Source organism: Lithobates pipiens, unplaced genomic scaffold (assembly GCF_037356315.1).
Source record: "Lithobates pipiens isolate NorthernLeopardFrog02 unplaced genomic scaffold, aLitPip1_a1.2 Scaffold_18, whole genome shotgun sequence".
NCBI lineage: Eukaryota > Metazoa > Chordata > Amphibia > Anura > Ranidae > Lithobates > Lithobates pipiens.
Genome location: NW_027507758.1, coordinates 491041542 through 491061743, shown reverse-complemented (window position 1 = coordinate 491061743; position 20202 = coordinate 491041542). Strand labels below are relative to the sequence as shown.

Sequence of the window (20202 nt, the reverse complement as noted above, 5' to 3'; positions counted from 1 at the left end):
AGGGGGGTACATTAGAACTAAAGGGGGCTAACCCTAACTGCCCTAACAGTTATTACAGTCACAAATGACACCAATGCAAAAAAAAAAAAAAATGACATTGGTGTCACTGTGACTGGGGGGCAGGGGTAATTGGGGGGGTGATCGGGGGGGTGTGAGTGTGCCTGGCATGTTCTACTGTGTAGTGTCGTGTTGGTGCAACTCACCGATCCTCTCTCCTCGGTGTCGGAACGAAAAATACCGACACGGAGGAGAGATTACATCACTTCCTCTCCTGTGTTTACATTACAGGAGAGGAAGTGATGTCACGAAGACTTTCTATTCGTCGGGAGCGATCGCGAGGGGGTGGCCATGAATGAATGGCCGTCCCCTCGTCCGGGATCGCTCCTGAACGAATACCGACCGCCGCGGGCACCGGACGGGGGCCCGATCGGGCCCCCGACCCGCGGGAAGGCAGGGACGTACATGTACGCCCATATGCCTGCCCGTGCCATTCTGTCGACGTACATCGTCGTGCGGCGGTCGGCAAGTGGTTAATAATCGAACACTTACCTGTCCCAGGGTCCAGCGATGCGGGGGATCGAAGCCCCCCCCCCCCCCCCCCCCACACCGTTCGGCAGCACCGGCATTGTAAGTGTGGGTGCCCGGATGTGGCTTCACAGCCGGGCACCCACTGCGCATGTGCGAGCGGCGCTGCGAGTGGCCGTGCAATCATCTGGGACCTGTCACGTGTCCCAGATGATTGACAGGAGGGAGGGGGCATTTTTTTTTAGGAATATTAATGATTATTTTTGTTTTGTTTGTGTAACCCCACTTTAAAGCAGAGCTTCACCCAAAAGGGAAAGCTCTGCTTTTCCACGGCCTCCCTCCATCACTACCACCTTTTGGACACACTTTTTTTTTTTCTTCTTCTTGGGGAGGGAGTGGGTACCTGGTTTTAAAATGCACCCGCTCCCAATTCTGCTTGGATCACCTAGGAGCTTTGCCCACCAGGAGGTTTGCCTGCAGCCTTCTGGGACACATCACAGGTCCCACAAGACTGCAGGACCATTCACGAAGCACAGTGGGAACCTGGCTGTGAAGCCACAAAAGTCACAGCCAGCTTCCCTTAGTAAACATGCTGGCGCCAGGGACCCTGAAGACTGGTGAAGAACTGGCCCAGATGAGGACGACGCCAGCATTGATCGTTAAACAGGTAGGTCACTTAGAAGTTTAATAAACAAAAACTCATTCCTCTAAACTTAAAGTGAACTTGTGACCAGGCTCTAAACATTAGAGATTCTGCCACCTTGCCCCTTTAGGGCAAAGTAACAGAATCTGTAATAGCCTGCCCTGTCTGACCACTTTAAACTTGCCCATCCACTGCCAAAAATGTAGTGTTTTTGCCTACAAAACAAAATGCTGCTGTAAACTTAAAGCGACCGTGTGGTCTGGCTATGGGCATTAAAGCGACACTTTAATGTGGCCAATTTAAAGCAATCTGACATCATCTGTGTAAATGCAACCCCTGGCCACTTTATACACTTCTCTCCAGTGCTCCCATGATGCTCCTTCTATGGCCACCATTGCAGATATACAGTATGGTGTACTTCCTTGCATGATGCAGTGCTAGGGCCTAGCAGCCAATCATTAGGCTTGAGCATTGTCGTATAGTGGAGGGAATAGTATCGCTTCTCCCTCAGAGCTCGGACATCCGGTATTTTGGTGGCTTCAACAAAGATATGATTGACAATGCTGGAGAGATGTGTAGAAAGTCACTGGGAGTTGAGCTTTATACCTGAATGGGCAAGGTGACAATTGATTTACTAAAGCTGGAGAGTGCAAAATCTAGTGCAGCTGTGCATGGTAGCCAATCAGCTTCTAACTTCAGCTTGTTCAGTTAAGTTTTGATAAAAAATAAAAAATAAATAAAATACTGGAAGCGGTTCGGTTTTTATGCAGAGCTGCACCAGATTGTGCACCAGTTTTAGTAAATTAACCCCAATGTCTTTCTAAAGCAGGGGTCTCAAACTGGAGGCCCTCCAGCTGTTGCAAAACTGACAGTTACAAGCATGACCCCCACAGGCAGAAGCATGATGGGATTTGTAGTTTCGCAACAGCTGGAGGGGAGCCAGTTTGAGACCCCTGCTCTAAAGTGTTTATAAATACTTACACACCTAGTCATCTTTAAAACAAACCCTAGGTGACCACTGTAGCTGCATGCACTGTGGAATTATTCATCCTCAAATGTGGAACTTCCGCTTATCTGCCGCTTTCCCCTCACCAGTGCCACATTTTGCTTTTTTGTTTTTTTATGCGTTTCAGTGAGTTTTTGATGCATTTTACTTAGTTCCAGTTCAGTGCAGGAAAAATGCAGCATGTTCTACTTTTTTTTTTTTTCTTTCTTTTCTGGATCTGTCTGCTTAGAGGGTTAATTATGGTAAACAATGCTGCACAGCCCCTTCACAAATAAAAAGAACCATGTAGCATTTTTTTCTTGCTTGAGGGTCCGGAATGGAGCATATTAAAAAAAAAAAATTTTTTTTTTTTTTTTTTTTTTAATATGTATTTCTCTTTACCCTATACTATGTGAATGGAAATGTGTAACAAATATAAAGTAGGTGTTGCACCAATTTGGCTGCAAAAGTGGAAATGTACATTAACGGCTTCAGCCCCGGAAGATTTTACCCCCTTCCTGACCAGAGCACTTTTTACGATTCAGCACTGTGGAGCTTTAACTGCCAATTGCGCGGTCGGCAACGTTGCACCCAAACAAAATTGATGTCTGTTTTTTCCCCCCACAAATAGAGCTTTCTTTTGGTGGTATTTGATCACCTCTGCGTTTTTTATTTTTTCACACTATAAACAAAAAAAGAGTGACAATTTTGAAAAGAGCGCAATATTTTTTACTTTTTGCTATAATAAATATCCCCCAAAAATACATAAAAAAAAATTTTGCCCTCAGTTTAGGCCGATGTGTATTCTTCTACATTCTTGGTAAAGAAAATCGCTGTAAGCGTATATTGATTGGTTTGCGTAAAAGTTATAGCGTCTACAAAATAGGGGATAGTTTTATGGCATTTTTATTGTTTTTTTTTTTTTTTTTTTTTTTTTTTTTTTTTTACTAGTAATGGCGGTGATCTGCGATTTTTATCGGGACTGTGACATTATGGCGCACATTTGTGGGACCATTGGCATTTATACAGCGATCGGTGCTATAAAAATGCATTGATTACTGTAAAAATGTCACTGGCAGGGAAGGGGTTTAACTCTACAGGGCTATCAAGGGGTTAATTGTGTACCCTAGTGCGTGTTCTAACTGAAGGGGGGAGGGGAATGTGTAGGGGAGATGATAGATCGCTGTTCATACTCTGTATGAACAGACGATCTGTCTCTTCTCCCCTCAGAGAACTGGAAACTGTGTTTACATACACCGATCCCGGTTCTCCATTTGCAACGAACGATCACAGCGGTGATCGCGACACCGCCTGGGCACTCGCATCGGCACAGGGGGCATGCCCCTAGTGGCTACAGGGAGAATCGACGTTGCATAACATTGTTTCGTCCAACCGTGCCATTCTGCCACAGTACAACTTTGGCGGCTGGTCGGCAAGTGGTTTACGTATAAGGCTGCTTTCACACTGAAAGCGCTAGCCATTAGCGCTAAAGCGCCACTCATTTTAGCTGCGCTCTTTTAACCCCCTTCTTGCAGCGCTTTCAATGCACTTTTCGGGTGCTTTGAAAGTGCTGGCCATTCATTCCAATGGGCAGGGCGTTTTGGGAGCACTAAATACAGCGCTCCCAACCTGCCCCAAAGATGCTGCTTGCGGGACTTTTCGGAACATCCCGTAAGCGCACCGCCCCAGTATGAAAAGAAACACTGGAATTGAAAGGGAGGCGTTTTTCAGGCGCTTAATATAGGCTATTTCTAGAGCTAAAGCGCCTGAAAACCCCCTGTCAGTTTTTATTGCTGTCTTTTTTGCCCGTGTTAGGCTCGGTTCACACAGGGGGCGATGCGAGGCGACACGACTTGCCTTGCCGCGACCTCAGCGGCGACTTGCAAATGACTTCTGTATAGAAGTCAATGCAAGTCGCCCCCGAGGTCGCCCAAAAGTAGTACAGGAACCTTTTTTCTAAGTCGGAGCGACTCGAGTCGCTCCTCTTAGAACGGTTCCGTAGTACAGAACAGGGGCGACTTGTCAGGTCGCGGCACGGCAAGTCGTGTCGCCTCGCGTCGCCCCCTGTGTGAACGGAGCCTTAAGGAAATTCACCCTCTCTATATGTCCTGTTTACCATTATCATTGAAAGTAAAAAGAATTGCCCAAATTGTGGATCATGGCCAGAAAAGTAATAGAGGGGAAATCTTCCAATGGGGACACTAGTTCTGATGACCTGGGGGATTTCCTGATTTACAGGGATTTCCTCTCTCTTCCTGTTTGGCTATGGAACAGGAAGTGAAGGGAAATCTCTACAATGGGACATAGATGGTGAAAAAAAAAAATTTGACGGATTATAAACCTCCCTTGCTGTATCCAAAATGGAAAAATAAAAAGGTTTGCTATAGTTCAACTTTAAGGCTAGTGTATGCAGCCATTTTAGATGCATCCTCAAGCTGACCATATTACATGGTTATTTTCTTTTTGGAAAGCGTTGCACTCTTTTTTCTTTTTCTTTTTTTTCTGGGATGTGATCGCTTTTAATAAGGGCTAGTTCACACCACAAAAACACACTCCAGATGCGTTTTTGCATGCACGTTTTTAATATATTTTTGATGTGTTCCGGTGCATTTTTGATGTACTTTTAATGCTTTTCCGGATGTGTTCTGGGTGCTTTTTTTCCTGTTTTTTTTTTTTTTTCCCCCCCAATTAATTGGGTTTAGTGTGTTTGTTTTTTTTTCATGCGTTTCAGTGCATTCCAGTGCATTTTACTTCATCCAGTACAGGAAAACTGCATGTTCTACTGTTTTTTCTGGAAAACCTTGGAACTGACTGCACTGGTGTGAACTATGCCATTGGAAACCATGCAATCATCAATGCATTTTTGATAGACTGCGTGTGGTGTTAACTTGCCCTAATACCTTTTAGATTGGAATTTGAAGGCCCCTGGTTTGCTGGCAATTCTATGCATTGACCTATGTGGGAGTATCTCCTTACTTCCGATCTGGCAGGTAATGGTACCTACAATATTTTACCATGCACTTTATTTTTATAAATTAAAGTCCATCGTCATTGTGTGGCCTCTGGCTCAAAGAATGTGCTTCACTACAGCAGATGAAGGGGATGGTTATGTGCATGATGGTGGGGGTGGGGAAATCACCATTATGATGGGTGTGTTGTAACTGAGTAATTATCCCACACCTGTTACCATCGTTATTCTTTGTCAAGCATTGCACCTCAGAACAAGTGCCACCTGGCCCTTCTCATTCACTCCTTTCCTAGGTGTAAGTACCTCTGTGCACTTTGTTGCACATTCTCTGCTTTTTCCTGCTCTTCCTTTTTAAGTATGAACTTGTTTTAGATCTGGTAGTCTTGCAATTGTAGTTACAGAAACTGTGAATATGATATGAACACTAAACATGTCTCCACACACACGTTCTACTTCTCGCTCGTCCTTCAAACCTCAGTCAGATGTTCTTTTTGGCTAAACATCTAATGTCCTTTTACTAGCACTCCATTGTACTTCTGACTATACTCCTCACTTATCCTCCTCAGTCCTGAATGCCTCAGTCACTCATGTATCTGTATTCTAGCAAAAGAAAGTTTCTGCTTTTATAGTTGCTAATATATTGAATTTTTAATGATGCTTTTCTTGTTGTTGATATGTTCCTGCATACTTATAATATATATGTGCAATTTTTATTTACGTCTCTGATAATGAGGCTGGCAATTTTGTACCCTCTATTTCTATGGCCTGGGTTTATCAGACTGCCAACATTAACCATGTACTTGTGGTCAAGGTGTGACAATAGAGGCTGAAAATGTCTCTGCCTGTGATAATGCTTTTTGGGGCTGGACTGCCTCAGATTGGGGTACTCTGGCCGATGTTCATAATATTAATCGAGGCATTCTCAGAAAAGAGATCAAAAAATCAAGGCACAGGTGACCTAGAAGAATCATTAAAAAAAAAAAAAAAAAAAGTATTTGGGTACATGTCTCTGTCGGGGATAGATGTGACTATCCTAACTGTAAGAACAATATGTGTGCAAGCAAAAAATAATCCTTTAACCACTTGCTTACTGGGCACTTAAACCCCCCCTCAGTCCCAGACCAATTTTCAGCTTTCAGTGCTCTCACATTTTGAATGACAATTACTCAGTCATGCAACACTGTAACCAAATGATTTTTTTGTCCTTTTCTTCATACCAATAGAGCTTTCTTTTGGTGGTATTTGATCACCTCTCGGTTTTTTTATTTTCTGCGCTATAAATGAAAAAAGACCGAAAATTTTGAAAAAAAAAGAATTTTTCTTTGTTTCTGTGACAAAATTTAGCAAATTAGCAATTTTTCTTCATAAATTTTGGCCACAATTTATACTACTACACATCTTTGGTAAAAATAACCCAAATTATTGCATATTATATGATCTGTGTGAAATTTATAGAGTCTACAAGCTATGAAGCATAAAGATTTGCAAAAAAAGATCACATCTGATGTACTAAGGCCTATCTCCATTCTTGAGACCCTAACAAGCCAGGAAAGTACAAATGCCCCCCAAATGACCCCTTTTTGGAAAGTAGACATTCCAATGTATTTAGTAAGAGGCATGGTGAGTTATTTTAAGTTGTCATTTTTTCCCACAATTCTTAGCAAAATTACGATTTTTTTTTTCCACAAAATTTTCATTGTAATAGCTTATTTCTCCCACACGGAATGTGCATACCACAAATAACACCCCAAAATACATTCTCCTACTCCTCCTGAGTATAACGATACCACATGTGTGAGACTTTTACACAGCCTGACCACATACAGAGGCCTAATTTTGAAGTAGCACCTTCAGGCATTCTAGGAGCATAAATTACACATTTCATTTCTCAACCACCTATTACAGTTTTGAAGGCCCTGGAACATCAGGGCAATGAAAACGTCCAGAAAATGACCCCATTTTGGAAAGCTAACACCCCAACGTATAATCTATGAGGCATAATGAGTCTTTTCAATGGTTCATTTTTTTCCAGAAGTTTTTGGAAAATGTGGAAAAAATGAAAACGCATTGTCCGTTTATAAGATATTTCCAACGCATAGCATTTACATAGCAAAAATAACACCCCAAAATACATTCTACTACTCCTCCTGAGTATGGCAATACCACATGTGTGAGACGTTTACACAGCCTGGCCACATACAGAGGCGCAACATGCAAGAAACACCGTCGGCGTTCCAGTGACACATACCAAGAATTACACCCCCAAATACATTATGCTGAGCAAAGGGTAAAGAAAAGATTACCTGTGGTTTTAGAAGCGCAGTTGTCCACAGGAGGATATCACTGGTCCAGGCAGCAGGCAGGGACTTGGTCAGCAACAGCGAACAGTTTTTTAGACAGCAGGCAGGGATACTGTCCATATTACAGTCCAGGGTCAGTGCAGAGATGTCAGCAGTGCCAAAAATATTGGTCCTGGCAGTAGGCAGGTCCTTGTGGTGTGGTCAGTGCGGCATGATGGCAGTAAGTCCTACAGGCAGCAGACAGAAGTAGAGCCTCGTTCAGGACAGAATGGGGATAGGGGTAGAGGCTTCTCCCTCCCAAATCTCTTTGAAGCCTCCGAGTCTCCAGACCCTAATCTAGGAATAAGAAAACAAAGAAAATTGTTTTCTTCTTCCAGAAAAACTATACTGGAGCCCCTCACATATGTGAGACCCCGTGTTGAATCCCACTAGTCCAGTTGCAGAATACAAGATCAGTCCAAGAGGCAGGCAAATATCGTGGTCAAACAGTCCAAGGTCAGTTCCAGATCAGGCAGAGATATGTACAGAATCGTTAGACAGAAGCATGGTCGAATAACAGTCCAAGGTCAGTTCCAGATCAGGCAGAGATATGTACAGAATCGTTAGGCAGAAGCATGGTCGAATAACAGTCCAGGGTCAGTTCCAGATCAGGCAGCGGTATGTACAGAATCGGCAGGCATAAGAGTGGTCAAATAACAAGCCAGGGTCAGTTACAGAGCAGGCAGTGGCATAAGGGGTGTGAAGGTGTATGAAGGCAGGAACTGAGGATTATGTTTACCATACTTCACTAAAAATTTATTGAAGTATGGTAACGCCGAAAACAGTCGCCTATACAGAGGCCTGGTTGGGAAGGACATTGTGCACAATAATAAGATGTGTCTCTTCTGACTCCTGCTCTGGTACACACCTTACATCTTTTTTGGCGTCTTTTGCCTGTTGGTTTGGGGGGGATTTTATCGGGAAAGTGGCGCTCGGAGAGTCGACTAACAACGTCTGATCGGATATTTTCTGGTGGGCCGTTTGGGAAAATAAGGGCAGTGAAAACTTCCTCCTGGTAGCCAAAGAAACATTTGGGGTTTTGGGTGGCGTTGCGGTAAATGACATAGGAATTATAAATGGCCAATTGAAAAAAATAAATTGCTACTTTTTTGTACCAATGGTATGTCCGTTTTGTGACAAGATATGGTTCCATCATTTGGTCGTTGAAGTCGACTCCTCCCATGAACAAATTGTATTCGGAAATGCATTTGGGTTTCTTTACGGGGCCATTCCTTCTGGGGATTTCCACGAAGGTATCGTTGTGGATAGAAGATAACATATACACATCCCTTCTGTCCCTCCACTTCACTGCCAGAACTTCCTTGTTTCTCAGACTTGCGGTTTCTCCTTTTCACAGCTTCTTGTTCACCAGACTTTGAGGAAAGCCCTTCCGATTCCTTTTTACAGTGCCACATGCTGGCGTCTTCTTCCGGTGAAGGTTGTGGAACAGGGGCAGAGATGTGTAGAAGTTATCTACATACAGGTGGTAGCCTTTATCTAGTAGGGGGTATATGAGGTCCCAAACAATTTTTCCGCTGGATACCAAGTAGTCCGGACAATTAGGGGGCTGTAGCTGGGTGTCCTTCCCTTCGTACACCTTGAATGAATATGTGTACCCTGTGGCTCGGTCGCATAATTTGTAGACCTTCACCCCATAGCGGGCTCTTTTGCTGGGCATAAATTGCTTCATTCTAAGCCTGCCACTAAATTTAATAAGGGACTCATCCACACATATGTGTTGGTCCGGGGTTAACAATTTGGGGAATATTTCTGAAAATTAATTCAGTATTGGTCTAATTTTGTAAAGCCGGTCATAATTTGGATCATTTCGTGGAAGGCACTGGGAATTGTCACTGAAATGTAAGAACCTCAGGATCATCTGATACCTGCTTCTGGGCATTACCGCGGAGAAGAGCGGTGAGTGGTGGAGGGGGTGGGTTGACCAGTAGTTACGTAATTGATTTTTTTTGTTGAGTCCCATATTAAATGTGAGGCCTAAAAAAAACTTGAACTCCTCCACCGTTAGGTCTCTCCATTCGTAGGGACGGGCTTAATAAGAGGTCGGATTTTGAAAAATAAATTGTTGTGCATACAGGTTGCACTGGGCCACAATTGATGATAACATATCCTCCGTAAAAATTAAATTAAAAAAATCTATTGGCGTAAAATTCTCCGTGTCCACCTGGACTCCTGGCTGGGCGGTGAAAGGGGGAACATTGGCCTCTCCTGAATTAGGAGGAAGCCACAAGGGGTTCTGAAGGGCATAGGGAAGGCCAGCATGGCTCCTAACCCTTTGGGGCTGAGATGACACCCCACTGGTACTTGGCCTTTCTTGCTGGGGCACTGCGGTGCTGGTGGACGGCACTGCGGTGCTGGTGGACGGCACTGCGGTGCTGGTGGATGGCACTGCCTCACTAGAAAGCCTTGATGGGCCGGATATCTTCCTCCTCGGATTCAGTCAGTGTTTCACTGCTGAGGACTGGCTCATAATTTACGTCGGCTTCAGAATCCGAATCCGAAAAGGAATCTGAAGAGGAGAGCTCCCCGTTGCTCTCGTCGGCCATGGAAATAATTTGGTACGCCTCCTCAGCGGAAAAGACACGTTTAGCCATGGTAGCACTGATGGGCACTGCTGAGGCGGCACAGATGGGCCCTGCCGAGGCGGCACAGATGGGCACTGCCGAGGCGGCACAGATGGGCACTGCCGGGTCGGCACAGATGGGCACTGCCGGGTCGGCACAGATGGGCACTGCCGGGTCGGCACAGATGGGCACTGCCGGGTCGGCACAGATGGGCACTGCCGGGTCGGCACAGATGGGCACTGGCAGGGTAGATCTGGGCACTGGCAGGGTAGATCTGGCACAAAACAGTCAACTTTTTAAACTCACACTATCTCTCTCCTCACACGCTATCGCTGTGTGATGAGACAGATTCGGCAATGGGTGATGATCTCATTTGTTTACATTTGAGATCATCACCCATTGGAGGCGGCGATCGCGCTGTAAACGGCCGCTGTGATTGGCCGTTTACAGCGATCTGTGATTGGCTGTGTCCAGGGGACACGGCCAACACAGATTTTCCCCGATGCGCGCTCCCGGGAGCGCGCGGGGAGCTCTTAAAGGGGACGACGTCAATAGACGTAGTCCCGGAAATTGAGATCCGCGCTGTAGCCGTCATTTGACTATAGCGCGGATCTCAAGTGGTTAAAAAAGAGAGAATATTATGGGTGGAAAGAAATTTTATAGTTTTTTTTTTTTTTTTTTTTTTTGTTTTATATATTCACTACAATCAATATTCCTTCACCAAAGCAGTGCTTCTGAAAAATATAAACGTTTGGGGTTAGAATTAAGAGGATTGTAAAGGTTTGGAAGTAGGGTGTCTAGCGGTGGTTGTGGTTGAACTGGGTGGACTTGTGTCTTTTTTCAACCTGACTAACTATGTAACTATGTAGTGACAGAGGTTTGGAAGAGAAGTAGGGGGGATCTTTGAGGGACAATATAGGTTTGGAGGAGAAGTTGGGGGAATCTTTGAGGAACGATATCGGTTTAGAGGAGAAGTAGGGGGAATCTTTGAGGAACGATATCGGTTTAGAGGAGAAGTAGGGGGAATCTTTGAGGAATGATATAGGTTTGGGGGAGAAGTAGGGGGAATCTTTGAGGAATGATATAGGTTTGGAGGAGAAGTAGGGGGAATCTTTGAGGAATGATATAGGTTTGGAGTAGAAGTAGGGGGAATCTTTGAGGAATGATATAGGTTTGGGGGAGAAGTAGGGGGAATCTTTGAGGAATGATATAGGTTTGGAGGAGAAGTAGGGGGAATCTTTGAGGAATGATATAGGTTTGGAGGAGAAGTAGGGGGAATCTTTGAGGAATGATATAGGTTTGGAGGAGAAGTAGGGGGAATCTTTGAGGAATGATATAGGTTTGGAGGAGAAGTAGGGGGAATCTTTGAGGAATGATATAGGTTTGGAGGAGAAGTAGGGGGAATCTTTGAGGAATGATATAGGTTTCGAGGAGAAGTAGGGGGAATCTTTTAGGAATGATATAGGTTTGGAGGAGAAGTAGGGGGAATCTTTGAGGAATGATATAGGTTTGGAGAAGTAGGGGGAATCTTTGAGGAATGATATAGGTTTGGGGGAGAAGTAGGGGGAATCTTTGAGGAATGATATAGGTTTGGAGGAGAAGTAGGGGGAATCTTTGAGGAATGATATAGGTTTGGAGGAGAAGTAGGGGGAATCTTTGAGGAATGATATAGGTTTGGAGGAGAAGTAGGGGGAATCTTTGAGGAATGATATTGGTTTGGAGGAGAAGTAGGGGGAATCTTTGAGGAATGATATAGGTTTGGAGTTGAAGTAGAGGGAATCTTTGAAGAACGATATAGGTTTGAAGAAGTAGGGGGAATCTGTAATGAGTGGTAGAGATTTGGAGGAGAAATGGGGAAGATTTATGAGGAGTGGCAGAGATTAAGGCTGACTATACATTATACAATTTTCTTGTACAACTTTCCTTTTATATTTACCAAAACCATATAATATGAGGTCAAACCTATACACTTTCAATTTGTATGCATTCAGGCAGGCCCTTGCACTATGTAGAGGAAGGCAAATCTAAAGAAAATTTAAATAAGAAAGTTGTATGGCTAGCTTTAGAGAAGTAGGGGGGATCTTTGAGGGACAATATAGGTTTGAAGGAGAAGTAGGGCTGATCTTTGAGTAGCAGAGGGTTGGAAATAGGGTAAGGAGGAGCTTTGGGGAGTGAAAGTGTTTTGGAGAAGAAGTGGGGGGGGGGGGGGGGGGGATTTTAGAGGAATGATAGAGCTTTGGAGGAGAAGTAAAATAATCTTTGAGGGGGGAGATTTGGAGGAGCGGTAGTGAGGACCTTTGAGGAGAGTTTTGACAGAGTTTTGGAGAAGACATAGGGGGGATCTTAGCGTAATGATAGCACTTTGAGGGAGAAGTAGGAGAATCTTTGAAGAGTTCAGTGGGTTGTAGGAGAAGTAGGGGGATCTTTGAGGTGGGACAGTGGTTTGGAGGAGAAGTAGGGGGTGGGGGGTGTGTGTTAAAGGAGTAGCATGGATTTGGAAGAGAAGTAGGGGAACTTTGAAGAGTGATAGAGTTTTGGAGAAGAAGTAGGGGGGATCTTAGCGGAACGCTAAACCTTTGGAGACCTAGAAGGCTCTGTGAGGAGTTCAGAGGGCTGGATGAGAAGTAGGGGGATCTTTGAGGAGTGATAGAGGTTTGGAAAAGTAAAAAGCAGAACTACTGCAGTTTGTCCTGACTTGAACAGCTTACAGATAACCTCAAGTTGGCTTGCAGTCAGTGTACTCCCTACTGCTTTTCTGCAGAAGATAGAAGCTATCTGAGCCTTGCAGTTTACAAACTTCTGGCTAAGCAATATTGTATAGACAGAAAACTTTTTGTTTATTTGCACCATTCAAATTTAAGGTTTGTTCACACTTTTCTGCTGCTGATGCTATTTTTATTTGCTAAATAGTGCATGAAACCCTAATTGGACTCAAAGTAATTTACATCTTTCGACTGTAAAATTTTATTGCAGCTCTACGCCTACCATGCAGAGGGACTTTTTTTTTTTTTTTTACTGCTAATGCTCCTTACCTCTGTAAAAGCAATTATATTAGGAATTGGTAAGCTAAAATTTTAAATGGGCCCTAAATACTATTTTGTGCCAGGGCTTTTACTCTAAGTTAATTGTTTTGGTTGATGTTATTTGAAATAGGAGGTTTAAGCTTTTGTAGCAATATAAAAAAACAATACTCTACAATCTGCATACCTGTAATATATATTGCAAATATCTCCTACATTTTTATTGCTGTCTGTGTGCCGCTAGGGTTATTCACCCTCTACGATTGTCTTGCTGACCCGAGTGGAAAGTAAGGGAAACTCCAACATTTTTAAGTTTATTGCCTGAAAAAAAATTAGAGGGGAAGTCCTACAATTTGAAGACTTGCTGTGATGACCGCATATTAATGAAGGAGAAATTGGCACTATATATGAGGCAATGAGTGGGTAAGTTCATATGCCCCCATCCCTAATATATGTATTGAAAGAAGGGGATTGGTTGGGACTTTATATGAAGCACAACTAAGGAAAATACATATGCAAATATGTTTAATGATTCCTAATGGATATACATAGAATCCATTGATGAGTGCTAACAGCCACGAAATGCGTAGAGCTCCAGTCATATGCTACACTATTGCAATCATGTTTTGAGATCCTTCAGTATTATGTACTTTTGTCAACGCCGTCTTTAATATTGATTGGGCCCCCCCCCCCCATGCAAGTTCGCTCTCCGCCTGCTCTGAGACATAAAGAAATAGTAGTTAGACTCAAAATCAGTTTACTCAATCCAGATCAGGCAGCAATTGTGATTGGTTGCAAGAGGTTACAGTGTATGACTACTACTCACTGGCTGCTAGAGGTTACAGCTTACATTATAGCTCACTGATTATTTGCTATAGGTTACAGCACATGACTTTAGCTTGTTGATTGGTTGCTAGAGGTTACTGGATAGTGGTTACTGCATATCCTTACCGCTCAATGATTGGTTGCAAGAGGTTGGTTGACATCAATACTGCTCACTAGTTACTAACATTTATTTGGACTGGGGAGGTGAGGGGACCCATCAATAGGCAAAATGCTTCTAGGGTTCCTAGCACTCCTGGGATCAGTGGCAATGCTGGGGGAGGGGGGTGTGATCAGTGGCAGTGATTGGGGGGGGGGGGGCTGGGATTAGTTAGGAGGCAGTACACTGTGGCAAACTCTTAATCGTATAGCGCAAAGTTGGAAAACTTTGGCAAGTATATAGTGGGGAATTCTGCATTGGCAAATAATGTATTGGGGAATTTACAATGACCACCAATGTGAGGGGGGATTTACACTGACCACCAGTACAGGGAGGAATATACAATGACCTCCATGTAAGGGGACACTTCTGCACTGACCACCAATGTTAGGGGGTATTTACACTGACCACCAGTGTAATGTCAACTCTGCACCTACCACCAATGTACAGGGAAATGTACACTGATCACTAATGTAATAAAGAATTTACTCTGACATCCAATGTAATGGTGGATTTTACACTGGCCACCAATGTAAGGGGAGGATTTACACTCGCCACCAATTTAAAGGGGGCTTCTACATTGGAATCCTCAAAACTGACCACAAATGCAAGTTTAGATTTTCTTTTTTTTTTTTTTTACCAATTATCGATATAAAAAGGACTTACTACACTGGCCATGTAATTGGGATTTACACTGATCGCTAATATATTAGGAGCATTCATAGTAACCACCCATGTAAGGAGGGATTTAAACTGACCAACAATGTAAGGGGGGCCTTCACACTGGCCACTAGTGTAAATGAAAGGATTGCACACCAAGCCTCAATATAAGGAGACGTTTCCCACTGACCACCAATGTAACTGAGACATTTAGCCTACATTCACATTTTGTGTGTGTTGTGAATGCATGCAAAATCTCTTTCCTGACACCACAGAAACGTGCTGCCCTTTAGCAGGTACTCAGCAGTTCAATGAATTGTTGATGACACCCTCATGCATCGGCTGAGATGTACGTATTCACATTCGCCAAAATTCACAATGCTGTGGCACCTTATTTTGAAAAAGGGTTTTCATCTCTAATTTTCTTACCTTTTGCAGAACAGGCTGATGTTAGGCTGAATGACCACAGTTGTAGGCAGCACCTTTAAAATATGTCCCTTTATCTCCCCCGTGGGCAGTATTCAGCAGAATTTATGGTGGATATGACCTCGGGGAGCATGAAATACAAATGAATGCTGCCTCTGTTAACATATCAATGCTGCTGGTCCGCAGCTATTTACATATTCATGTTGCCGCGATTTACTGTACATATCAATGCAGGTTATTTACATGTAAACACAGGGTCTGCAGGTGAGTCATCTGTACATGGCAATAGGGCAGAGCTGGTCAGCATTAGTAACAGAACTTCACACTGAGATATTAGGACACTTCAAGGGACCAGGGAATTTAAAGCAGTTGTATAGTCATATTTGTAACTTTACCTACAGGTAAGGCTTATTATAGGCTTACCTGTACGGTTTAGGAGATATTCCCCTCGCAATGAGCCGCTGACTTCAGCGGTGCATGTGCTCCAGGGATTCTTGGCTGAAAGTCCGGTAGGCTTCAGACCCTGCAGGGAAGAAAATTCCGGTGCGCATGCGTGGGAGTGACGACATCGCGGCTCTGGCCACTCAGCCCCGGAGCTGCGATACCCAGAAGACACGCTGAGGGAACATGTCAGCTCCCTCGGCGTGGACCGAGTGAGATGCCGGCACCTCATTCTAAGGTAAGTATTTCATAATGAGCTAGTATGTGGCATACTAGCTCATTTTGCCTTTTTCCCTTACAGGTGTAGGGAAAAAAAATGTCAGCAGGTTTACTCCCGCTTCAAACTGGAATAGTTGGCAAGTATGAGTTAGGTGCTTTGGGCCCCACAACAATGATGGGGTTCGGGGCAGCTTCCCCTTTTGCCTTGCCTTAAAGACGGCCCTGACTTTTGTCATTTCGTTTTATTATAATTTCCAAGACAATCTATATTTACCATGTATGGACTCTTTACTAATGCGTTTATTACTATATATTGTGAATGATGTCGATATTGTTTACATAAACTGCCAGGGTGCCTTTTACTGTCAACAGTGCTACATAAATTTACTGTGGATTCTATGTATATCAATCAGTAAGCATTAAACATATCTTTGTATACCTATTTATTTTCCTTATTTGGGCTTCATATAACATCCCAACCAATCCCCTACTTTCAATTAATTTCATAGTTTAGTTATTTTTACAATCTCTAACTAGGACTGAAAATAAGGGAAAGTCCAACATTTTGGATGTCACCACCACAGAAATAGAAGGTAAATCTTCAAATAGGGACACTTATTCCAGTGAGAACTAAGAGGAGATTTTTTTTCACTTGGGGGACAAACAGCTAAAAAAACAAATCCCACTCTAGACACAAATTTAATGAAGGTTTAGGCTTTAGATATAGGTTAACCCTTCCTGGCTGTATGTATTGTGTTGCTGAGTACTTGTGTGTCTTATTTGGTTGTGTGAGCTCCTCCGCAGAAAGCTGTGTATTAGAAAGCAGGATGTCATCAGCCATTGTATGTGTGAGAAGGAGAAATGGTTACACCGTGCCGGCTGCTGCACTCGTCAGTTACAATACAGAGGATGTCTGTTTATGACAGCTGTTCATAGCAGGTGTGTGAGATGACAGGAACTTGTAACGACTCTGCTTTTTCCTTTTCATGTGTTGTCACTGGAGCGACAATCTTAACTGAAGTCCTATAAATTGCGACTCTCTATATGTTCTAGATAGTGTTGAGTAAACATGGAAGTTATAAAATGATCTTCCCCATTCCTGCGGTATGTTGAAGAATTTTATAGTTCACAAATCTGTAGCTTTATAAATCCAACATCAAGGCATCTCCTTCTGTAATCTTGCCCAGAGTCATTTTCATGGAATTTGTTGGGCCAACAGAAATCTGTGGGGAAGTCCTGACACCAAGAGGGATTCTTAGAGTTCCTGTCACCAATTTAGCAATTTTTGAAAGAGCGAGTATTTGAAATGTTTAGCTTTCAGCTTTTTATCTTTCCATAAAACTTTCACGTGTAAAGTGCCTTTGAAGTTTCTAGTAAATTTGTCAACTTTATGAAAACCATTTCCTTAGGACAACTCCCTCCCTTTCACATGGGCTTTCTGGTCAGGTCCGCCTGATAAACTGACAGGTGGACCTGATCAGAAAGCCCATGTGAAAGGGAAGCTCTATGGGTGGTCAGACTTGTGTCCATCCAGGGGTCTTAAGCTCCAGCTGTTGCAAAACTACAAGTCCCATGAGGCATTGCAAGGCTGAGAGCTACAAGCATGACTCTCTCAGACGGAGGTATGATGGGACTTGTAGTTTGGCAACAGCTGGAGGGCCGCTAGTTTTAGACCCCTTATTTACACCATGGCTGCTCAACCTGTGGCCCTCCAGCCGTTGCTAAACTACATGTCTCATCATGCATTTGCATTTTTTGAGTTATGCTTGTAACTATTGGCCTTGCAATGCCTCATGGGACTTTAGTTTCACAACAGCTGGAGGGCCACAGGTTGAGCACCCATGGTTCACACTGAACTACCTCTGAGTCTGTCTAGGAAAAAAGAACGTAAAAGGACTTAATACTTTTCCATTTATCCAGGCCCCAAAATTTTGGAGGCTGAAACATATGGGCTGAAAATGGTGTTGTAATTTTTCCGATAATGGAGCCAAAAACGCATGTGATTTTGCCACAATTTTATCATGATTTTACTGTGCTTATGGTGTGTTTTTCATAGGTTGACTCAAAAACGGCATCACGTAACACAGGTGCGTTATTGATGCGTTCTTGCTGTGTTTTCAATGCATTTTAACTGGGAGGTGCATTTTTGGTGCAGTTTTTTTAACTGACCCAAAATGCAGCGAGCAGGATTTTGAACACCACAATGGAAGCGCCAATAGACCAGTGTGAAGACATACATACATAGAATTTAAAGGGATACATTTTTCTTGAACTTTTCTTGTGCTAAAGGTGCCATAATGGCCAACAATAATATTCATACTCATTTAAATTCATGATATCAATTAAAAAGTCGAATATAATACAATTTAATATTATACCGTATATACTCGAGTATAGGCCGACCCGAATATAAGCCGAGGCCCCCAATTTACCCCCAAAAAAACTGGCAAACTTATTGACTCGTGTATAAGCCGAGGGTGAGACATGCCTGTCCATCCCTGTGTGTGTGTCCGTCCATCCCTGTGTGTCCGTCCATCCCTGTGTGTCCGTCCATCCCTGTGTGTCCGTCCATCCCTGTGTGTCCGTCCATCCATCCCTGTGTGTGTGTGTGTCCATCCATCCCTGTGTGTGTGTGTCTCCATCCATCCATCCATCCATCCCTGTGTGTGTGTGTCTCCATCCATCCATCCATCCATCCCTGTGTGTGTGTGTCTCCATCCATCCATCCATCCATCCCTGTGTGTGTGTGTATCCATCCCTGTGTGTGTGTGTGTCTCCATCCATCCATCCATCCGTGTGTGTGTGTCTCCATGTGTGTGTGTGTGTGTGTGTGTGTGTGTGTGTGTCCAGCCTACCTGTGTCCCGAGCCTTTGTCCCGTGTCGTGCCTTGCCTTCGTCCCGTCCCGTCCCGTCCTGTCCTGTCCCGTGCCGTGCCGTGCCTTGCCTTGCCTCCGTCCCGTGCCCTCTTCGTCGGCGGCCATTGTAAAATTCAAAAGCCGCGCCTCCTCCTTCGCCTGTGATAGGCGGAACACTGAATTTCCCAGCAGCCTGTGTTCCGCCTATCACGGACGTCGTATCATCCTCGTCCGTAGTACGAGGATGAGAAGATGCCCGTGATAGGCGGAACACAGGCTGCTGGGAAATTCAGTGTTCCGCCTATCACAGGCGAAGGCGGAGCCGGAGGCGCGGCTTTTGAATCAGAATGGCCGCTGTCTGTCTGCTCGACACGCTGATCGAGCGGGCAGACAGCGATGACTCGAGTATAAGCCGAGGGGGGCACTTTCAGCCTCAAAAAAGAGGCTGAAAATCTCGGCTTATACTCGAGTATATACGGTAATTATATTATAATTAAAAGCTGTAATTTTCGCCCAAGTGCATCCTGTAGTTGTAGTTTTGGTTTCGACACCAAAATTTCGGTGCACTGCTAGTCTAAACATGATGGATCGGAGGTAGCCTGATGCAAACTAACACCAGAGTCCTTTTACATCCAACCACCTATAGAGCTATTGCGGGTCGTCCACTGGACACAATCTGAATAGACACAGATGTAAAAATAAAAAACTGCTATCCCTCCTGTTTGACTCGGATTCAGCAGGAGGTCTGCTCATGGATCCCCTGCTGATCGGAGCAGACCCTGCTGTAAAAGAGCTCTTAGGGAAAATACTACAGTGTCACTTGACAGAGACTTCTGGTTCTGCTTGGGCTGCTGATGACATATCCAAAATGGTGGTACGCAGCAGCAATCTTTAAGGCTTTTAGATGTCTGCACTAAGGATTGACCGATTATAGGCTGCCGATATTCACTTTAAGTATGGACATCGGGCACAAAAATACCCGATATTACTTCAAGGGGTTTTACCGGTGCACGCATCACCCTGGTACTCTTCTTTAGAGCGGACGGTCAGCTTTATTGTAATGACAACCGATGTGGCTCAGCAGCCGCTCGGCTGTTATTACAAACAGTGGGAGGGGTCACCCCCCCCCCTTCTGCCGCCTTTCACTGCTCTCCCAGGCTCACCTGTCCCACCGGGAGGACCAAGCAACCAGCCGGTATTTCCGCCGGCTGGCTGAAGACCCGAACAAAGCCAATGCTTTGTTCGATACTTCCCGAATTACTGGCATTTTAAAGGCACCTATTTAAAAAAATATATAAAGTATTTAAAAATGCAGATCTTGACATTTTGAATACTTTCAAGTGGAGGGGTTTGGGGTCTTATAGACCCCTGATCCCTCCATTAAGAGTACCCGTCACTAACTATTACTGTCACAAGGGATGTTTACATGACAGCAATAACTGATTTTTTTTTTTTTTTTTTTTTTTTTAATTATCCACCTGAGAGGTAGCTGAAATATTGGTATCATATGGGCGCATATGTTGGTCAAACCCTTGCCTACACTAAGGAGGCTTTTAG

The 20202-nt window shown here is 44.0% G+C and overlaps 1 protein-coding gene across 4 annotated transcripts in view; it reads left to right on the top strand.

Annotated features, from left to right (window-relative positions):
- TFDP2 (transcription factor Dp-2) overlaps nt 1–20202 on the top strand; it is a 147694-nt gene that overhangs the window by 48415 nt on the left and 79077 nt on the right. The window contains exon 1 of one of the 4 annotated variants that reach the window (XM_077488580.1): nt 5360–5416. The exons of the other annotated variants lie outside the window; for them this stretch is intronic. The gene's annotated coding sequence lies outside the window, so the exon portion shown is untranslated. Of the gene's footprint in view, nt 1–5359; nt 5417–20202 lie in introns of those variants that run through there. 4 annotated transcript variants of the gene reach the window in all.